Below are 22,902 nucleotides of genomic sequence, written 5' to 3'. Positions count from 1 at the left end.
GAATGTTCCAATTCAATAACTATCTGAGGTGCGTTAAGCAACAGTGACAAAGAGTTTAAAGCTGACATATTTTATTGCAGAGTTTATTATATTTTAAAAGTTAAACCTTGACTTGGGAGATTATTTCACCCCAAGAGTAGAATTACATAAGAAAGAAGGACTTAATTTTACTACTTTTAGAAAGAGCTGTGTAGCTGACATAGTCTCTGAAAAACTTGTATTCTTTTCATAACTGAGGATGAAATCACTCTAATGTTTATGTAGGGTCAGTGCTATGACTCAGTATGTGAAGACTCTTGATGCCCAGATCAGTTCTGTCCCTAGAGACAACATAGTGAAAAAGGAAAACCAATGGTCACTCAAAGTTCTTTGACCACTACACATATGACATGGCATAAATTCCTGCATGTGCACACAACCCCTCCACATGCACACAGTAAACAATAATTAGTTAATGTAATAAATTTGTAAGTTTATGTATCTGAGAAAAGGACATGGTTCTAGTTTAACAGTGTTCATAGCCTCACTCTGAAGCTGTTTGTATTTTGTCTTGATTTTCGTTTTGTGTGTGTGTTTGTGTGTGTGTGTGTGTGTGTTAGCTTGTTTCTGTCTTTGGACGTAGGGCCTGTTCATGTAGCATTAGCTGGCCTTGAATTTATGATCCTCTTATCTAAGCCGAGCAATCTTACACTCAAGAACTGTTACGTCCATGTGTGAAAATTATTTTTGAAAACAACTTTTTAAAGCCTCTCAATGTGTTTATGAGGGCATATGAAAAACAAGAAAGTACTTGTCAGTAAAATATGCCAGAATATGGTAAGGCCAGTTAGAATTCTGTCCTATAAATGCACATTTCCCCCCACCCTTCTCACTTAGCCTGGCTGAGCCTCTCTTTCCAGGAGGCAATAGCAGTGAATCCTGAGCTCACTCATGACCAACTAGAGATTTTCTTCCTAGAGGAAGCAAAATTCCAAATTTTCTAATTGTGCTCTGAGCTCTATACTGTTGAAGCTATGTCCGGGTACCACATGTTGTGCATCAGGCACATTTGAACTTCACTCTTATAACAAACAGCTTCTTCAGAGGTCTCAGAGGAGCATTATTTCTGTCTGCTTATTCTTTAAACCATAGAATATTAAGTGTTCATAATGGAAATCATGAGTAGTGAAGACTCATCAAGACAGATGGCTAGAAGAGAAATATGTTCTCATGGATGGATAACATACAATTAGTATAATTCAATAGCATATACTTTCATCTAAAGTATGTTAATATATTTTTTTCAAAATATTGTAAATGTGAAATTCGCTTTTAATGAGATAACTTCTTCTTCCAGATAACCAAACAATTCAAAATTCAAAATTCAAATTCTGTATTTTTTAAAAGTATGTTTTAGAGTTGTTTCTTTAGGCTACTGAGCATTACAGAGTTTGCCTCTCTAGCACAAATCCAACATTGTACTATATGTATTTATCAGTATAGTAGTATGTTTAAAAAGCTTTTTCCCTTAGAAATTCTATTCAACATCCATTCACAATTTTTAATGCCAATATTTTTCTTATGTAAGCAGAAATAGGACCAAAAATCAACTAGTTGGAAATCATGAAATTAAAGTTTAGGAACTGCTAAGGAAACTGAATCAAAGAAGCAAGCTAGATAATGAGAAAAACTTTGCCAGATACATACCTGGCAGAGAGTGTCTAAATATGCACAGAACTAAATGTCTAAGCTCCAAGAAAGCACAGTGTCTGTCCCTTGTGATTTCTCTTTGGCTCATTTTTTCTCATTTGATTTTGCCCAATTTTGCTTTTTTTCTATTTCTATTATTATTATTATTATTATTATTACTGCTATTATTAATTTCAGATGCATGCTTGTATTCTAATGAGAGAAGGAAAGAAAGAAAGAATATTTTTGGGTGGCTGGGAAAGTGAGGTGGATCTGTGAGAAACTGGGTGGGGGCATAATCAGAATGTACTTATGAAAAGATCGAATTTTGATTTAAAAGAAGAAAGAAGAAAACTAACAAAATTTAAAAGGATATTTAATAGAAGGTTCACAAGTAAGAAATACAAAGGACTGATAAATATTTTTTAAAAACTTGTCACCCTGAGCCATCTCAGAAATCACATGAAAACTATTATGAAATTTCATTAAGACACTGGAAGCTCTGAAACAAAGAAAACAAAAGACAAAAAATGTTGGAACTTACGTAAGAAATGAAACAGTCATAAAATGTTGGTAGGAAAGAAAATTTGTATAGCCACTATATAGCTATTCAGATCACCCACCTATGCCTCTTCAGAGCATATAATCAAAGTTCTCTTTTTTACTGTAAGAAACCCACACTCATCTATGTACATAACTGGTATTGTAACTGTATCTAGGCAGGGACTACAATTACATGTAAGGTGATGAGTAAATTATGATAACATGTTACCTATCAACAATGGAATTCTATTTGGTACCAAAACAAATATTATACCCATCAAAGTAACCAAGGCATAGACAGACATATATCATATGTCTTCACTCATATAGAGGTTTCGAAGCTGAAATATTTTGATGTTTAGTTTTTAATTTGGGAAATTGCAAAATATGTAAAAACATTAAAAGACCATTTGAGGAGATGCAAATGAAAGATCTTAAGGGAGGAAGATCCTAGAAATTGAACAGAAAGGAAGAAGATAGGGAGTTGGGGGGGTTTAGGTAGAATAAAGGACAGGTGGATAGGGTAAAGGTGTGGATTGGGAAGGAATAACCAAAACTGAGCTCACTTGGAAAAGCCGTGGTAAGAATAGAACCTAGAGTGATAGAAGGTGAATAATAGGTATACAATGTGTATATGATTTTAATTGGAATGTCCCTACACAGAGGGTAATGCTCCTTCAAGATTCTATGGCTTACCAAAAACAAGCAAACAAACATACCACCAACACCAAAAACTAAAACCAAGAGCAACAGCCACAAAAGCAACAACAACAACAACAATAAAAGGCACTGGAGCAATATCTTCTTTGAAGTTTCTGGTCAGAAATCTCCGAGAGGCCCCAGCTAACACAAGCTATTGCCAGTGCTCTTGGCTGCTCACGAGAACTTAATGGTAAGTTCATAATACTAAAGTCTGTAAAAGCCGGAGGTCAGAACCAGAACAAAAGTGTCCTCTAGACATGACAGGACTGTCACACTCAGGAAATCCAAGCAGCCATACCTGTTTGCACAAGTACTGTAAAAGTTCAAGCTAGTCAACACTCTGGCATTGCAGAGTAAAGACAGGTAGGGTCCCATGTGACATCACCTTAAGCTAAAAAGATAGTTGATACTTCTGGAGTAGAAAGACACACTCTACCTTAAGGATTGTGAATGTCACAATCTCTTCAATATATGAACAGCACAAATCAGTCCTGGTGGGTTAAAATAATTTAAAAAGAAAACTGGAGGTGAGTGTTTTGAGGCTGTGGATTATATATCTGGGAAGGATAATGGGAAGGAGTTGATGGTTATTATGGTCAAAATAAATAAGCATGGAAACACAAAAATATAAATAGACATATACCAATTTCTTGAAATGTAGAATGAACCTTTCTCATTTACATAAACTGGAAAGAATCCTGCAATTGTCTGTTTCTGCTTCTATTCCAGGAGGCAAGTAGTTGCCTTTAAGCTGTTAAGTTTGTATGTACACAGTGAGACTGACACGGCGTGAGTTGATCAAGATACCTCTCTTTAATGGGTAATTTAAGGGGACTTTTCCATCCTCAGACACAGAGAGCAAAAACATAGCTTGCCACAAACTTTCATTTCAGACTGTCTGGTGTGATTTGTGGTCTGTCATTCTTTGGACAGCAGGAAGAGAAGAGTGACAAGCTTACAGTGCCCTTATCAGTCTTCGAGAACACTGGATTAGCTGGGCTTTCCTTCGTTCTGCCCTCATAAGTGGACTGTTCCTGAGAAATAAGTCTGGAAAGTATGGGTAGTCGTGAACAATATGAAAAAAGGAAACAACCTTTTCTGATCAGTTATTCCTTCTACAAAAAGGAATTCTGCAATATGCCTATCAAAGTTTTAGATGTTTCCATAATGGAATAATTGATTTCCAACTAAAATTAATTCCATCTTGTTTTGACTAACATTTTGTTTTCTGTGTGTCTCTGGTGAGAAGTCACTACACAGGAAAGAAGTGGGTGTTTATTTAGTAGAGAGTATTTATTTAGGCGTTATATTTATATATGATACATTGAACCAAATTTTAATTTTCTGTTGAATAGAACACATGTCATTACATAGATCTAAAATATGCATTTAACAAATATTTATGAATAATAAATGATTTTTAATGAACCCCGGAACCTCTGCATCTTTCTGATTAATCTATGTCAGCTTACATGTTAAGTATGCTATGTAGAAATTAGTATGATTCTAATAATCTTGTTTTACTGGGAAATGAATCATTAAAAGTGTATATTTTCTAAAATATATATTTCTGTATATTAGTGATTTCTACTATAGGATTTGAGTTTGTGATGATTTTCTAAAGAGCTTAAAATATCATTTGAAGATAAATAAATATACCCAACATTTCAAGTCCTTTACTAATTTTAGGAATTTATCCATGATATGAGCCCTTTGTTCCTAGGTTTCAGGATGAACTAATATTTCTCTTCTTTCATAACAATTTAGTTACAAGTAAAGTACATAGCTACCTGATGGTTGCAATCATTCACACTCCCAGTTACAGTTTGAACTTTAGCACAATTGGAAATACTGCAAGTTGGAGACTGAAGCAAAATATTATGCAATAGTCTCTCTCTTCCCCTCTCTCTGTCTCTGTCTCTGTCTCTGTCTCTGTCTCTCTCTCTCTCTCTCTGTGTGCGTGTGTGTGTGTGTGTGTGTGTGTGTGTGTGTGTGCATGTATATTCAGATGGCTGCAAATGCCAGAGAAGGTCATCAGATCCCCTAGAGCTCAATTTACAGAAGATTGTGAGCCATTGGATGTGGGTTTTGAAAACTAAACAGTGTTCTTTTAAAAGAACAGTAGACATTCATGAAGCATTTATGATGTGACTAAGTCATAAGAGTGGAGACATAATATAACCACACAGAAGGTTTAGGTCATTACGTATTTCCTCTCCTGGAAAATTTATCATTAGGTGTGACTTCAGATACAGAATGGAGCTTCACCTGGGAGCACAACTGATGACTGTTGTTTAATATATTTTCAGGTTTTTTTTTTAATGTGACAAATTCCTTATTATAAAGTATCCAAAATCAGATATTTGATAATAGCGTCACAAATGAACTCAGATATCAGCATCTTAGAAATAACATTAAATCCACTATATGAAGAGTGTATCTTTCTAATTGGAAGGTGAATGAGTTCAATGACAGTGCCACTTCAGTCTACCTCAGACTGTGTAGAAGAATATCTATAAAGTGCCCCTGAAGATAGTATCCATCCAGGCCCATAACAAAACCACCCTAAAGTCTAAATATTCAGCTAGTGACTGCCATGAGAAAATAATATACAGATCTCTAATGTATGGAAAAATTATGTTCAGATCTCAGGCTGCCACAGAAAACTAACATGCAAAATATAATGTGCAGATATAATTTGTAAATATTACAAAGTATAATTTGTAATATTTACAACTAAATAATGTTATATTTGCAACTAAATGTAAAGTGTAATTTGTGATATTTAAAACTAAAATTTGTCTACTTCTATAATATATAAAATTGTTGAGAGTAAAATGACACATGAAACTCCTTGTCCACCCTTAGATGCATAGAGCACAATTGGCTTATCACTATAGGTTATAAAGTTTAGTATCAAAGATAAAACTTTGGTTTAGAAGCTAGAGATACAAAAAAATAGGTTTGGTATAAAGTATATTCAGGTGAGAATAATGCATGTCTATTTCTAAATGTTTGCTAAATTCAGTAAACATATATACAGACAAACATTTATTAGAATCTGTTCTGACGAGCTGCAGAGGTAGTGAAATGTGGTGGCTACTATTAGTGTAATACTAATATAAATTAATTGGGCAGGTGCAGATATTATTTAAATGATAACCAGACTAGAAAGGCAAATTTTTAAACATCTTAAAAAATGTCTATTTATTTAAGTAAAATGACGAAATACCAAAGAGTGTGTGTGTGTGTGTGTGTGTGTGTGTGTGTGTGTGTGTGTGTGTGTGTGTATCTGCCCCAAGCTACCAAAGCTAGGTTTTAATGCATCTTGGGACAAGAAGATGCATGCATTTAGGGATTCCTAATTGCAAAATGTTAAACTTCAGGTTCCAGATTGAAAGCTTAATAAATTGTTCATTAGAGATATTATTGTATGTATGAAGAAAATTGAACATTTCTGGTGTATGTTAGAAACTGAGGTGATGTTTTGTTTTAACAGACCTTTCCCTCTTAATGAAGCCTAATTTACAACCTCTTACAAACAGCAGTCTTTGCAGCTACAATATGCTACTTAATATTTTTCATCTTTACAGTGTAAGATTTGAAATGTAATGTTCTACTTTATAAATAATAGCCATTTGATTCAAATTTGTCTTAATCTACAATTTAACTCTTCCAAGGTACAGCTATTTAGTAGGATCCTATAGTAGAAGCCACCTGACATTTACTGTAAAAGAGAAGTTTAAATGCTCTAATACTACTAGCACTGTCTACTCAAAAGAGTAAAGTGACTTGAAAAGAAATATTTACAGTTCTTTTCCCAATCAGTGACAACTGGAAAACAATGAAGGGTCACATTCACTTCTATTTGTCTCAAATGGTTTTGTATATGTTCACTTCCATTCCGTCCCAGTCATGGTTAGGAGAGCAAGAGTATATAGTTGAATAACCTTGACAAATATCAATGATTTTCCTAGTATGTCTACAATATATAATTTCCTACTTTTACTTACAGAAGTTTGAAATGAAGACACAGTATTTTCTAAACTAATAGGGTGACAGTGTGAAGTGAGACCAGCTGTGACAGGAATACCACATGTTTACAATGTAGTTACAATGTTTATAAAGTAGTCACAATGTACAGAACTGCTCTCTCATAGCTACCTCAGACATGAGCAGATATTACTGATACTCTGGATCTCCTTTTAGTTTTTATTTTTGTACACTTTCAGCTACACAAACCTTTTAAGCCTTACAGCCACTCTCCCATGAGGGACCTTGAACTTTCTTCCCTCCTGAAACTCACACCACTCTACCTTTCTCTCTTGTGTGTATCACTGAGTGATTCTCCTCATAGTTTTGTAAAGCAAATTTGAGTGCTGTTTTAAAGGATTTAGATTTTACTGCTTTATTTATATGTATTAGCATCTTCTTTGTCAATTAATTCATTTAATATTAATGAAAATTTTCTGTATTTATTTGTGATATAATCCTAGCTTTTCATTTATTTTCTAGTTTTTTTTTATTATTAATTATTGTGGGTTTCTTAGAGAGAATACCTATATCTGATCGTGGGGGTAATTTTTTCCTCTTAATTTTCAAATATTCCCAGGATATCTCAGGATGCTTGCTGGGCTGGCTGTCTTATTATTCTGAACTGCTTTCCCAAATATCATCCATACAAAATATTACTATTGCCGATCCATATTTTATGCATCTCTTTAATTTCCACCAATCACTTTACACTGGCAAGCTGGTGTTTAAAGTTAATTAAAAAAAAAAAAAAAAAAAAAAAAAAAACTCTTGCAAACTTTTTATATGCCCCCGAACAGGGGAATGCCAAGGCCAAGAAGTGGGAGTGGGTGGGTAGGGGAGCAGGGCGGGGGTGGGGTGTGTACAGGGAACTTTCGAGATCGCATTTGAAATGTAAATAAAGAAAATATCTAATAAAAAAAAATCCAAAAAAAATCTTGTTTTGAATTTCACAATTTTGTTTTGTTTTGCTTAATCTTTCTCATCACCTTTACCCCAATTAAGCGTGGCCCCTCATCCCTCCCATGACCTTGGCCCCTCATCCCTCCCTTGACCTTAGCTCCTCATCCCTCCCATGACCTTGGCCCCTCATGGCTCCCTTGACCTTAACCCTTCAGTGAGGAATTTTATGGTAAGCTTCCATCAGTTCTTATCTTCTACTTTGTCGGAGGGCACTGCCCTGTGTCTCTCTCCTCTCTTCTCCCTAGTCGCTCAGTTTCTGTTTGTGCTGCTGTCTTTCAAATGTGTAACTCCTGTAATTTATTAAGGAATTGAAGAGTTCTCTGTTTATATTGACTTTGAAGAAATACCCACATCTGAGACGTTAAAACCTAAGTCACGACTCACTGCCGAACTTAAGCTCATTAATTCTTGCTTTTAGAACACTTGATTCCGAGAGTTCTAACTTTCTTTTCAAGCTCATTCTGTGTTCATGATCTTTCTCATAAATTGCAGTCCAGGCTCACCATGGTTTGACCCTTGCCTGTGCATTGTTTTAATATATATGACCTCATCTTTATAGTAATTCTTAAAGCAATATCCATCTGTTTACATGTTTACAAATAACTAAGAAATTTTCCATAAATAATTTTAACTAAAGTTTGACCAGCAGAATCTGTATGTTTGTTTCTATATTAATAACTCCTGAAGAAAGTATAGTAGTCTAGTATTTTCATTTGTGTCTTCATCTTCCATTTAAAAATTGAAAGTATTTTGGAAATGAGTCGATGTTGGAGTAATTACCTAGCATATTCAAGGTACAAAAATCAAGGAAAAGAAAAACTATTATTCTTTGTTATTTTAAGTCCATTTGCCATCTTTTAAATTCCAATGTGCCAATTAAAGAAAAATAAATAAATAAAATCTCTTAGCCAAAATTTAAAATGCCTTCTAAAAGGAAGGAAATAAAAAAAAAAAAAATAGTGCATTGAGTCTCTTTGTGTAAAACTCATAGCCTTAGTTTCATGGGAAAGTGTCCATTTTCTACCAAGATGCCCTATAGTATGAAGGGCTGCCATTTAAAGAACAACCAGGAAGCCATTCAATGAAAGAGAATTGTTAAGGGTAGGTTCCTTGCTGCATTCCAATCATGTTCTTTTCAAACCCTGGCTTTATGGATTTTAAAGCAATCCTGAGGGGGCTCTCTTTTTCTTTTGTCCCCCTGAAATATCATCATTAAACTCCTCTCAAAAATGGTCTCTGATATGATTCCGCTTTCCAGCTGAGGCAACGTTTTCTATAAGTCATAACAAAACAGCTGAACTGAGTAAAAGCAAACTGGGCAGCTAGGAATATCAATCCTGATGGGACCAAAGCGAGTCCTCTGTTCACTTCTGAAGTACCTGAACTTTTCTGAACCAGTTGGTTCTGACTGAAATTGTGCATGCTCTTTTACTTTTGAATTCGTGCCAGAGGAGGCTGCAGTGGTAGACTTCTCTAGCTATTTTTTTTTTCTTCTTTTTCAGAAGAATTTAAGACGAGAGATGTCGATGTGTGTGCTTAAGCGTAAAAGTGATCATTTTTTAACCACTGGTGGGAAAGTCGTTCGCCAGTGGGGAGCTAAGTGTTGAAATCTGGCATTAATCCAGTACAGTTGAACCAATTGATCACAGATAACTATACAGAGAAGGCTAGTGAGTTCTCTTGCTTAAAATGAGAAGGAGAAAAGAAATGGAGAGTATTGAGAACCAAGACAGGAGATTTTTCAAAAGGTGCAGTACACTGCTCTATTGACTTAAACCAGCCACAAGGAAATCTTAAAACAATTTAGAGAATAGAGCGCTCCTGCCTCTATGAAGATCAGTCTTCATAACAGAGGAGGACAGGGAATATTCCAGTATGACATATTGTCTGGCCTGTGTGTGTTTACCTTCAGGCTTCCGCAGGCTCTAAATCACATTCGAAAAGTTTGCCGAGTTTAAGCTGAGCAGGCTGCTTATGTCGCCAGGACCATGAACGCCACCAGAAGTGGAAGCAGAAGTCAAAAAATAAGTCAAACTTCTCTTAACTGATAATTAATAAACAGAAATCCAATTCTTCTGCTGGAATCATGGGAAGCTATGCTTCTGTTTAAGGCTGAATTTCAGAACTACCTTGTACCCCACATTTGGCAACTAATGGGAGATATAAGAACTTCATTTAACAAAACCATCATTAAAATAAGTCTAATATTTTCATTTTGGGGGAATTAGAGAAAGCTCAGGGGCAGACAGATTGTTTACACCAGGGAAGGAGTGCTGTCTGAACCCTCACTCAGTCCCAGCTAAGCCAGGGAACTGGCCTGGTGGTGCCAGGACCCTGGGAACTGCCTGGAAAACTATTCAACCCAAGAAACAGACTCAAACCAGACGCTGCTACAGGTGCAGCCTGTGGGCAACTGTAGCTCTGATGTTCACTATTGACAGCAAGGTCAAATTGGAGATTTTGTTGTGAAAAAGACAATGGTGCTTCGGTATAAAGTTTCTATAACTGTCATAAATGAGAGATGGTGAAGCATTTATATACCACGTGATCTGTTGCCATTCAGCTCAGCGTTCTGCCAGAAACAGATGGATTCTGCAAGATCCTCTCTGTCACCTTCTGTCTCCATCAGTGCCACAATGGTAGATGAAGGAAACTGATGTAGTTTCTGCAAGCATTATACTGAATCATGCTACAAACTTCCAGTGGAAGGGACGTCATTGAAGCATCGTCTGTAGGGATCGTCGCCTGACTTGGAGATGTATTTTCTAGGGTCTTTGTGGAGAAGAGCCAGAAGAAACATTGCTTGAGGCCAAGGGTATGGGAGCAGCTCTAGTGGTGGTAAATGTTCTCTCTTTCTTTTGGCTGACCAAGGGCAAGGAAGCTAGGACTGATTTTACTCTCTGGAATTTAGACTCAACATGGATGAAGAGACCCCTCTTGAAAGGAAATTGCCAGAAAAAAATGCAAGGTCATGGGTGAGGAGAGCAAGCCAGATATCACCATCAAATGTATGAGTGCAGACCATTCTGTCCAAGAAAGCATCTATGCTCCTTATTCTGAAAGGACACTGGTGCTTTGGGGGCTGGGCTATTAGATGGCCTCTCTACCCCTAATGAGCTCAGATCTGGAAGGTGGATATCAAAGGTGTTTTAATACTGCAGAACCACACTGACAGCAGTTTCCATGTTTATATTCTACTCAAACGCAAGGCCCTTTGTCATCATAGGTTTCATCTGGAGAAGGCCATAGAGCCCTCTTAAACACCTAAGAAGAGTGTAGGGTTGAAAGTTAAAGAAAGGGATAACCATAAATATGCAAGAAGCCTACAAACCAAATATCTTGGATCAGAAAAGAAATTTCTCCCCTGACATAATAATCAAAACACCAAATTCACAGACCAAAGAAAGAATATTAAATACAGTAAGGGGGAAAGATCGAGTAACATATAAAGGCAGACATATCAGAATTATACCAGATTTCGCAACAGTGTTGAAAGTTGAAACCAAATGCTACTCAGTGACAAGAATTCATAATGTGTATTGAACTGTGCCTTGAGCCCACCCTCCATCATTTTAGACTTAACAGAAAAGAGCAGCCCTGGACGCAGAATTTTCTTTTAAATGGTAAAATTAATTAGTATAACTCATAATAAGAAGAGTATATATATATATATATATATATATATATATATATATATGTGTGTGTGTGTGTGTGTGTGATTTACTCTGCATATATATATATTTACTCTCTCTATATGTGTGTGTGTGTATATTCTAAGCACTTATATTTTTCAAATGCCATAAGAGTTGTTTAAGTTTAAATATAATTAAAATAAATAAAGCAATGTGTGCTAGTGAGATTTCTCAGCAGTTTAGTATACTTCCTTCACTGTCATGGGACTGGAGTTTCAACATGCATATATTGTCTCACTTTAATATTATCTGTAGCTCCATTTCTGGAAACTCCATTGACCTCTGACTTCTATAGGCCCTGCAGGCATGTCGTTTGTATACATACATGCAGGTAAAATACCCATACACATAACTGCTTTTTAAATGTAAGTAAAAATACAACCATGATACGTAAGTGTGCATTTGACATAGATAACCTTCATTAGAATCAAGAAGTCAGAAATTACATTACAGGTTTCTTCAATAGTGCATCACTGAGTATATTAATCATACCTCACAATAGATCTCATGCCCACAAGTATTTGGCCAAAACCAAAACCAAACAATGACTTTTTTTTAAAGAATATTCTTCTAGTTTTGATTCATCTGAGAATTTTTTCTTGTCTTTTATGTCTTTTGATCTTTTCACTTGATTTCATTTTATGCTATCATGTGGTTAGTATGCAGCAGTGTTTCTTGTTTTCGTTTTTTGTTTCTTTGTTTTTGTCTTTGTTTTTCTTTAAGGTATATAATTAGAAAGATAAAGGGAGAGAGAGAGAGAGAGAGAGAGAGAGAGAGAGAGAGAGAGAGAGAGAGAGAGAGAAGAAAATGCTGTTAGGTGAGTGGAGAAGTGGAGAGGACCTAGGAGGAACTGGGAGAGGGGAAAATCATCTAAGTATGAAAAAACTCAATGTAAAATTAAAAAATCCATATTAGAATCTTCTCATAAGAAATGCTAGATATTTTTTCTTCATGGACTAAGACTGTTACATGGAAATGGAACAATGAACCACTGACACATCACTATTTAAAAGGCTCTTTTCCCCTTAAAAATGTATAGACAGTCACTTAAACTAAACATAAGATAACTAAAATCTGTATATACAGGCTAAGTCTTCATTTTAACCTTTTAGTTGTGCATTTGTTGACTCATAGTGAAAAAGAGACACTGCTAAGTGAACAGACCCTTTGGGAACATTTGATGTATAGATATCCCTATATATGAGAAAGAGCTCAGGAGAAAAGAAGTTTTACGGAAGGTAGCATCATGGTAAAAATGCTACCTCCAAATTTAGGCTTTTTTTCAAGAGTCCTATTACTTTAATGAAACATCCAAAACAAAACCTGGACTGTTTATTTCACTAGTGTGCATTTCATTTACAAAGTCAACTGATGTTCCATTGATTATAGGAGTGATCTGTCTAGCCTATCTTTCCCTCTGGCTTCCACCCTTAACTCCAAATAATCTATTTTTCAAATTTTCATGGTTACCCCTCACTCAGTCTCTTCCCTTCACCTATTTACTATCCTTCAAACACACCACCCTCCAAGACCTGTGTCTAGTCTTCATGGCACTCAAACACTAAACATTTTTTTTCTTTTTCCAAATTTTTATTAAGTATTTTCTTCATTTACATTCCAAATGCTATCCCGAAAGTCACCTATACCCCCGCCTCGCTCCCCTACCCACTCACTCCCACTTCTTGGCCCTGGTGTTCCCCTGTACTGGAGCTTATAAAGTTAGCAAGACCAAGGGGCCTCTCTTCCCAAGTAACCTATGAATTTGTCTTGATGGCCTTACCTCCTTGGTATATATATCTAATTTTCTTTCTGTGCTCATAAAGACTTAAAATTGAAAATGACATCCTTGTGTGGTTTAGGTATCAGAGTAATTGTGGCTTCAAAGAACGAATTAAGTAGTGTTCCTTCTCTTTCTATTTCATGGAATAGTTTGAGGAGTATTTGAATTAGGTCGTCTTTGAAGGTCTGTAGAATTCTGCACTAAAGTCACCTGGCCCTGTGCTTTTTGGGTTGGAGGTTTTTAATGACTCCTCAGGACATCCCCATGGAGATGAGGGGAGGTCAGCAGGAGGAGTTATGGGATGTGGAACAGTCAAAAGGTGGCCTAAGAGGGGGATGAAATCTGGACTGTAAAAAAAAAAAAAAAAAAACTAAATAAAATTTTAAAAAATGAAATCTTGAATTATTTTATTCAGTTACACACACAACATGTATGTGCACGCCGGGCATGGTGGCGCACGCCTTTAATCCCAGCACTCGGGAGGCAGAGGCAGGCAGATTTCTGAGTTCGAGGCCAGTCTGGTCTACAAAGTAAGTTCCAGGACAGCCAGGGCTACACAGAGAAACCCTGTCTCGAAAAACCAAAAAAAAAAAAAAAAAATGTATGTGCACATATGCACATGTGCACATATACTCACACATACTACTACTATTACTACCACCACTACTACTACTGAGATTATTGTTGCTTTGTCTTCAGGATTAATTGTTTTCCCTTTATCATTAGGAGCATAGCTGCGGTTTGATGAACTGTTGACATGGTTGTACCCTGAGGGCCAGCACATATGCTATGCTGTGATGTTGTAAAATTAAAATGTGAGATGAAATTCTGTTACCAACAGCTGTTAACTTTTTAAACAGCATTGGGAGACTCTGTAAAGATTGTTTCTCTCTATACGAAAACAATAGAACAATGCATGGTTTCTTTTGATTCTCTGTAATAAATGAATTAAGAGTAGAACATTCGCTTTAGACTTAAAATCACATTTCTTTGGGACAGAAGACTTCACTTTGATTGAATATTGTGGGGACAAAGAGTTGCAATGCATTTTCTTATATAAAATAAGAAAGCTGATGTTAAGTAGAGAAAATCAGTGCAGTGTCTGTTTATTAGTCAATGATCCAAAAATTCAGAAATTTGACTATAATGCATTCTACTAAAAGGTGATTGATATTATTATTTCCTTTGGAAAAGAAAAGAAAATGAAAGCCTAAGTTTTTGATATTCAGAAAATGTTATATTTCTTAGTCGAGTCTGGTCTTAAGAGTCTAATATCATTGCTTTTCCCATCATAATGAATGGTGATACAAGGTATCACACACTCTCAAATGAAAACTAGGTTCATAATTTTTTTATATAGTTACTGTAACTATAGTTGTTGTTGCTGCTTCTGGGCAACAAAAGCATAAATTAATTTTGTATTTTCTTGTGTTTGTGAATGCATAGGTGTGTATACACACATGCATGTGTATGCATGTATGTATGCATGTACATGGGGTGTGTGTGAATGTGTGCATGGGTGTAATTGTATGTGTGTATGTATATGTGTGGTGTGTGACTGGGGGCCTGCCAGTGCTATGTGGAAGTAAAAGGAGGACATTTAGTTTTTCTCTTCTTTAACTGTGGGTTCTGGGGATCAAACTCAGGTCGTTGGCTTACATTTAAGACCACTTTGCTCAATGAGCCATCTCACTAGCCCCAGTGTTTAAAATTTTTAAGTAAAAATATATAATACATTTGTCAAGAAGTTCTGTGTATCTGAATAATTACTGTGAGGGTTTGTACATCCTTGACCCAGGGAGTGGCACTATTAGGAGTTATGGCCCTTTTTGAGTAGGTGTGGCTTTGTTAGAGTCGGTATGTCACTGTGGGTGTGGGCTATAAGACCCTCATCCTAGCTGCCTGGAAGCCAGTATTCTGCTAGCAGCCTTCAGATGAAGATGTAGAACTCTCATTTCCTTCAGTACCATGCTGGCCTGGATACTGCCATGTTTCTGCCTTGATGATAATGGACTGAACCTCTGAACCTGTAAGCCAGCCCCAATCAAATGTTGTCTTTGTAAGTGTTGCCTTGGTCATGATATCTGGTCACAGCTGTAAAACCCTAACTAAGACAGGTACATTCACTACTTTGGAGACGATGCAAACAAACACCAGAACACCAAGTAAATAAACGAATAAAAGGTGATCCCACAAAAAATTAATATTCAGCTGCCACCAACACCACAGCTGTCACCTGCACCTCCAAACCAATTGCCTGTACAGTATCCTTCATGCTACCAAGTCACTTCACTCAGACAATGTATCTTCATAGTCAGCAACTTTATTGTCAAATCAGAAGATTTTAATACTTTTGTCAAAATTATTCTCTGGTAAAAGAACAATGTTCTAGTCCCAAAACTAATGCTAGGGTTTAGGATCAGGGTTTAATTTCCTCACCTATTGTCTGAAAAAAAATTTACTGATCTATATTTTAAGAAAAAATTAAAGATGGCATTTTTAAAAATGGATTCATAAATTGAATATCACAGTTGTTGACATCTGAACTGCATCTGTGTACATTTCCTTTTCCCTTTCTCTATGTTTGAAAATTTTCTCACTCACTAATAGTAGTTTATCCTCTACTGGTTTGGAAAGTATTTATTCTCTGTCTCTCTCTGTCTCTCTTCCTCCTCCTCTTCTTCTTCTTCTTCTTCTTCTTCTTCTTCTTCTTCTTCTTCTTCTTCTTCTTCTTCTTCTTCTTCTTCTTCTTCTTCTTCTTCTCCTCCTCCTCCTCTTCCTCCTCCTCCTTCTCTTCTTCTTCCTCTTCTTCCTCTTCTTCTTCCTCTTTTTCTTCTTCTCTCCCCTCTCTCCCACCTACCTCTCTATCAGTATACATGTGTGTAAATATGAGTGTGAGCCTATTGCACCTCAGAGGCACTGCAATTATGTATGTGTATGATGCCACTTCTGACCCTAGCGATTTAAACTATAGTTTTCGATGCAACACAGAAATACAAATTCAGCAAATTCTACCTTTTTAATGTTATCAAATGTGTCATAAACTTGTATTCAAATTTTCTTGATAAGTATGGTGTCTCCTTATGGAGAAAAAGGATGAGCTTATTTCTAAACAGTATACATGCTAGTGTAAAAATGAACCCGAGTGTAGTCAGAAACCAATTATTTGAAATAATGTAGAAAGTGTAGATTGCTTCAGATCTTTCAGTTTGTTAAGTAAACCTTTATAAATTAGCTTCAAGTAATGTTAGTACAGTTTGATTTGACAAACACCTGACCCTGATGTGTTTATTATGAGAGTGGTATTAGTCTTTTCAGATAATAGCTACTCTGACATTTTAATTAATTTCACTGATAAGGATATGTTCTCCTGTTTGGAACTGAATACTTTTGGCTTCTCTTCAGCTTTCATTTGCAAATTCAGCATGATGATTTGGCATGACACTCCTTTGATAGACTATTTCATTTACAGTGGATACTTTTATTGCTGGATGACATACTTTGCCAATAGTATTGTAAGTTGTCTAATCTCACTACTAGATATATGCAAAGAATCAGCTCTTAGTAAAAATGGAAAATGTCTAAAAATAGCTACACTGGAGATTTCAAAAGCACACTCCCAAAGACAGAAGTTACTGACAATATGGACTTTAAAAACTGTATATAAGAAATACAATGTAGTCTTTCAAAAATAAGTGGACTTGTTTTAAAATATGAGTAAATGTAATTTTAATTATTATATCTATTAAAGTTGATAACGTCTTTTGGGAGTCATTTTAGGGTCTCTCAGAATTCCATCTTTCTCTTTCTGGTGTGTTTGTGTATCCATGCATATCTAGAAGTGAGTGCAGGTAGGTGTGTGTGTGTGTGTGTGTGTGTGTGTGTGTGTGTGTGTGTGTGTGTTTGTGTGTATGAGTGTATGTACACATGTGTGAGTACAGGTAAATGCATGCCATAGTGCAAGTGTGGAGGTTAGAGGACAACCGTGGGTATTTATCATTACCTTCTACATTATTTAATATAGGATCCTGCTTCACTGCTGCAAAAATCAAGCTAACTAGTCTGTGATCCTCCAAGGAATCTCCTTCCTCCATCTCCATCTTCATTAGGAATGGGAATAATGATATTATATGTGAGTGCATGTCATACTATAGGTTTACACAAGCATTTCTGCCTTTATCTGAGTCTGGGGGATTAAAACTCAGGCCTTCAAACACTTGCTTTAGACACCTAGTCACCTAGTCACCTCTGTAGCCTTCTGCATTCTTAGTATGACCAATCTTTAGTATTTGGGGCTATATTGAATGAAGTACCTTTCAGCTGTAGATCTAAGATATGCATTTTCTTATGTATATCATTAATAACTTATACCTTCCACTTCTACAAGAAAGATATTGCCCGTCATTTGACACGTGAACTGATGGAAGTGTTACACATTTAAGTGACTTTCCAAATTCATCCAGGGAAGTAAAATTACTTAAGGCAGCGATGCTGAGGAACCCTGTCAATCTTCCTTTTGTGCTGCAACTCTCTAGTCAATAAAGTCCAGCCACCTGTACTCTGCATCTCACACCTGTTAAAGACTTTGGAAAAGGCCTTTGAATTACTTAACATTCATTACCTCTGAACTGAAAGTAAAAAGTAGAAACAACCTAAGTAATTTTCTTTAAGGACTGAGAAATACAAGAAGAAGTGATGAGAGAGAGAGAGAAAAAAAAAAAGACATGTGTTGAAACTTCTAAGAGGGTACCATTTTGTGAGACTTCTTTTCTTGGGAACAGGAAATGTCAAGAATTGTTTTTCAAGCTAGAGGGGTAAGGGTTTTCTAGATTGTTAAGTCTGTTTGGGGTGAATCTTGGTGCTAACAACACAGACTGCAGCCGACTGGGTGCTAAGCAGAAGTAAGCATGGTCCTTCTCCTCTCAAACATCAAATGCTAAAAGAATTCTTGTTGAATTTCTCACTGTATCTGATTGTCATCTAAGAGGTAATACATGAAAATTTACCATTCACAACCAGTGTTTTTCTTCACTAGAGATGCCATATTTAACACGGTTAAGCACAAAGTGTAGTTGGAGATACGATGATGAATGGGAAACAAGAGCCATATTTTGAAAGGAAGGGTAAGCTGTGCCAGCAAACATTTTCTAGAGAGCAGTCTATGTACTGACAGAAACTTCTTCCCAGCTAAACCACAGGCACATCATTGTCATTCTGTGTCCAGCAAGCACTTTCATGGATGGTGTGATTGATGCTTTATTGAAATCTTAATGTGGTGAATGTCTCCAGGTATCAAGTTCAATTTTTTTAAATCTAAGTCTCTCTCTCTCTCTCTCTCTCTCTCTCTCTCTCTCTCTCTCTCTCTCTCTCTCTCTCTCTCTCTCTCTCTCTCTCTCTCTCTCTCTCTCTCTCTCTCCTGAACCCTGAACCTAGGAAATAAAATTTGTGTTGGATTTTTCCTTATTACACTGGTTATATAACTACTCAAATATTTAGCATCGATATCCAACATGAAAAATTGAGATTTCTTACTTATTGATGTCTGCTTCATAGGTGCTCTCATCTTGTGAGAGACAGAACTTATGACTTAAACTTCTGGACCTTGTCCTCAGAATGCTACTCAATCCTCAGTCACAAACACTGTGGACATTTAAAGGGCTACGAAGGCAATTATGCTCTTTTACACACATCCATGGTTAACATGCAGACTGCCAACATATCAGATGTGTAGTGTTTCTTTAATTAGCGTGTTGTCAGGCCAGTCATACAACTATGATATTTAAACTTATTTTATGGCATGCCTAATAAACATCTTAATCAGTATAGTTTCTGTTCAGTGAGGCAGCTCCATAGGAGAAGCAAACTTAAATTATTATTCTCTCAAAACTGTGACCTATAAAATATAGTTTATGTTCAGTGAGGTAGCTCCATAGGAGAAGCAAACTTAAATTATTGTTCTCTCAAAACTGTGACCTATAAAATAATATATACTTGTTTACACAATAGGTTTATACAGACTAGAATTAAATGGATATAGCAAACAATACAGTAAATTTTAAAGCTTGATAAATAAAACTTATTGATATTTTTATATGCAGTATTTTTTGTTATTAGATATTTTCTTTATTTACATTTCAAATGTTATCCTTTTTCCTACTTCCCCCCCACAAAATCCCCTATGCCCTCCCTGCTCCCCAACCCATCTACTCCCGCTTCCTGGCCCTATACTGGGACATAGAACCTTCACAGGACCTAAGGCCTCTCCTCCCATCGATGACCAACTATGCCATTCTCTGCTACATATGCAACTAGAGTCATGAGTCCTACCATTTGTTTTCTCTGATTAGTTATTTAGTCCCAGGGAGCTCTAGGTGTACTGGGTAGGTCATACTGTTTTTCCTCACTTATTAATTTTAAGTTAAATCATTTAAATGTAATCATACTAACCAAGATTTCAATATCGTGTGTGAGTGTGTGTGTGTGTGTGTGTGTGTGTGTGTGTGTGTGCTCATGTATGTGTGTGTCTCCAATAAAACTGACCTATGTTGTTACAGGCAAGGTAAGTTGTACATTAATCATCAATTTTAAAATAACCAAGTAATAAAAGTAAGTTATTTGTTCCCAAATGTGCTGAAGGTCTTTTACTTTCATTAAATTAAAAATATAGTACAATTTTGTGTTTTGTAGAAAGCTATTAGAATATATAATCTCTTCAAATTATATCAGAAAATTGACAAAGGGTTCTTTAAATCAATATATAAAAGGGAAAAGAAGAAATTATTCTCCAATAAGATATAAGTGAGTGATAAGTGAGAGTGAATCTTACCTTGGAATTCTCATGGCAAAGGCTACATTCTATATTCTAAATTTGTTATTAAAGTCATACAATACAATATCACTATTGCACCCATGAACATGTGAATGCTGGAGAAAGGAGAGCCAGTTTTCCTTAAAGCCATGTTCCTGGTAGGCCTGCTGTGTCCCAGAGGATGCCTAGGAATAGATGAGGAGCACAAATTTGAGCTCATTTAAATTTGAGAGAGTGATCTGAAGGCATTGGGGAAATAATAGTGGGTAAGTATGAGCAAAATACATTATAGGAAATCCTTAAAGAATTAATAACATGTTTTAAAAATATAATACATTATTGCTTCTTAGGTTTTTGTAACATTTAGTACATTTACTGATCATACTCCTTGAAAATATTATTTTTATATATCTTGCATAGGCAAAGTTGTAAAACTTAGAATATAAATTGTTAATTTGGGGTGATCTTTCATTAGGTTTTTTTTTTTTTTTTTTTTTTTTTTTTTTTTTTTTTTTTTTTTTTATGAGTTTGGTTTTGGGGGTTTTTTTTTTTTTTTTTTTTTTTTTTTTTTTTTTTTTTTTTAATGAGGGGGAACTAATGAGTCATTTAAGGACACGATTGGACAACATGATTTTGAACAGGAAGAATGAACACTACATTCTATTTTAGAGCAATGGATTTTTCAATACAGCCCTTCACCGTGAACTGACATTTGGCAGTGAACAACCTTTTAAAGTTCAGGAACTGCATTAAAGAGAAAATTATAAAGGGCATCATTAGAATTTAGGTGGAAAACTGTTACCGGGCATTTCAATTACAGAGCTACATGGCTGGCAAGAAGAAATGATGGACACCAATTAGTACCATTATTGACTGTGCCTTACATGCATTAAGCTGGCCTGAGAAGTGACTGTCCAGAGGAGCACTGTACATTGTGTAAGATTCAAATATCTTACTTGTCAGATTACCACGTATTTTTGTCTCCTGTGACCATGTCAAAGGGCTTTTGTTGGCACAAAAATTACAGACGCAAAGCATTCCCATTATTAGCCTTCCTGTTGCTCTACTTAGCATTCTCTTCTCTGTTCTCTCAGCTGGAGACATCCTCCATTTATTTAAATTTTACACAGTCGTGAGAGACTGAGAAAGGAGAGAGCAAGATCGGTCCATAAAATGCGATCCTTCTAATTAGTCTGCTGAGACTTTGGAATCTGCATAAAGTTGTGGATGTAGCACTACCCGCATTTTGTTATCGACAAATTAATGTTTCCTATCTGTAGGCAAAGGTGTTAAAGTTCTGAGGAATGAATTTCAAAGTTACTAATAGTTACTTGTGTCTGCAATAAAAATTAAGATTATTTGCATTTTAAGAATATTTGCATAAATATTTTGCATGCTTTGCTCTTTAAGCTGCAACTTTTTTTTTTTTCCCTAGAATCATCAAGAAAATGCACTTTCAGTTTTGACTTCCTTTGCTGATGTGTGTGCATCTCCTCTGTTGCTGAGGATAGTTTAATCGGGATGGAATAAATAAACTCTAGAATACAAAGAAGTATCATGGAAGCCAAGGTTGTTTTGCTCACTAACAGAGATATAGCCTTGTAGATTTAAATAACATTTTACTGTCACATCTGCTCATAAGAACTGATAAATTTATAATGGCTGACAGACAGGAATTGATTTATGAGTTTGTGGGACTGAAAGGAAACCAATGGAAATGTCCTTATTAAAAATCTGCAATTTTTCTCTCAGACCAGGTTGCCATAATAAATGTGAGAACAGGTTTGATTTCATTCAGAATTAATTTAGTTTGAAATTAAAATGAGTCTCACTTCCTGCCTCCAGGAGGTCTGCTGACATTTCTAGGGCTGCTTGGGAGACTGTATCTGATAAATCGGACACATGTAAATCTGTCTTTGCATGCATGTGTTATCATCTCAAAGTACAATTGATAAAATCTGATGCTTTGTCTCAAACAAAGCATATTAGCTACACAGATAAAGTGCATAAAACCCTGAAAGGTACTCATGCTAAGATTCATAATAAGTTTAGAATTATAGCAAATGACAATACTATTTTGCTTAAGGAACTTGGTCACAGGGAAATATTTAATGCTCAAATTGTTGAAGACATTCTTCTTATGAAAACTTGCTCCCTGTTTCAGAGCTTGTCAGCTCTTCATTCATATTTCCCATAATCAATTATTTTCCCAAAGGAAGCCAAATTAAGCCTACATATAACAATATCATTAGAATAAGATTTACACCGTTCCAACCCCACAGAGAGAATTTAATCTCCATGAAGAAGAGAAGTTTAATTTGAGATTAAAGCCTTCTCTAGTTGATTTTCATTCAGAAGGTTAAGTTGACAGAGTAATTTGGGGTTGTAACTCTACGAAAGTGACATTCCTAACTATACCACCCAGGAACCTACAGTAACCTCAAATGTGGCACTTAGCATAAAGTGGTTGAAACATGTCCTTACTTGTCATATGGGAGCTAGACTTCTAAGCTACTTTATCATCTCCTACCCTTATACTGACCATGAGAATTTGATACAGCTATCCATTTTATATCAAGTCACATATTAGGTAGCAACCTTCTACATTCATGCTTCTTTCAGCATAGAACATTCTATGTCTAGCTCATGTGACCACAAACCTTGGAGTACTGTTCAAGATAAGAAGTCCTTATTTGTTGACTGCCACTAAATGT

Source organism: Mus pahari, chromosome 18 (genome assembly GCF_900095145.1).
Source record: "Mus pahari chromosome 18, PAHARI_EIJ_v1.1, whole genome shotgun sequence".
Classification (NCBI taxonomy): Eukaryota; Metazoa; Chordata; class Mammalia; order Rodentia; family Muridae; genus Mus; species Mus pahari.
This window is presented reverse-complemented; position numbering follows the sequence as displayed.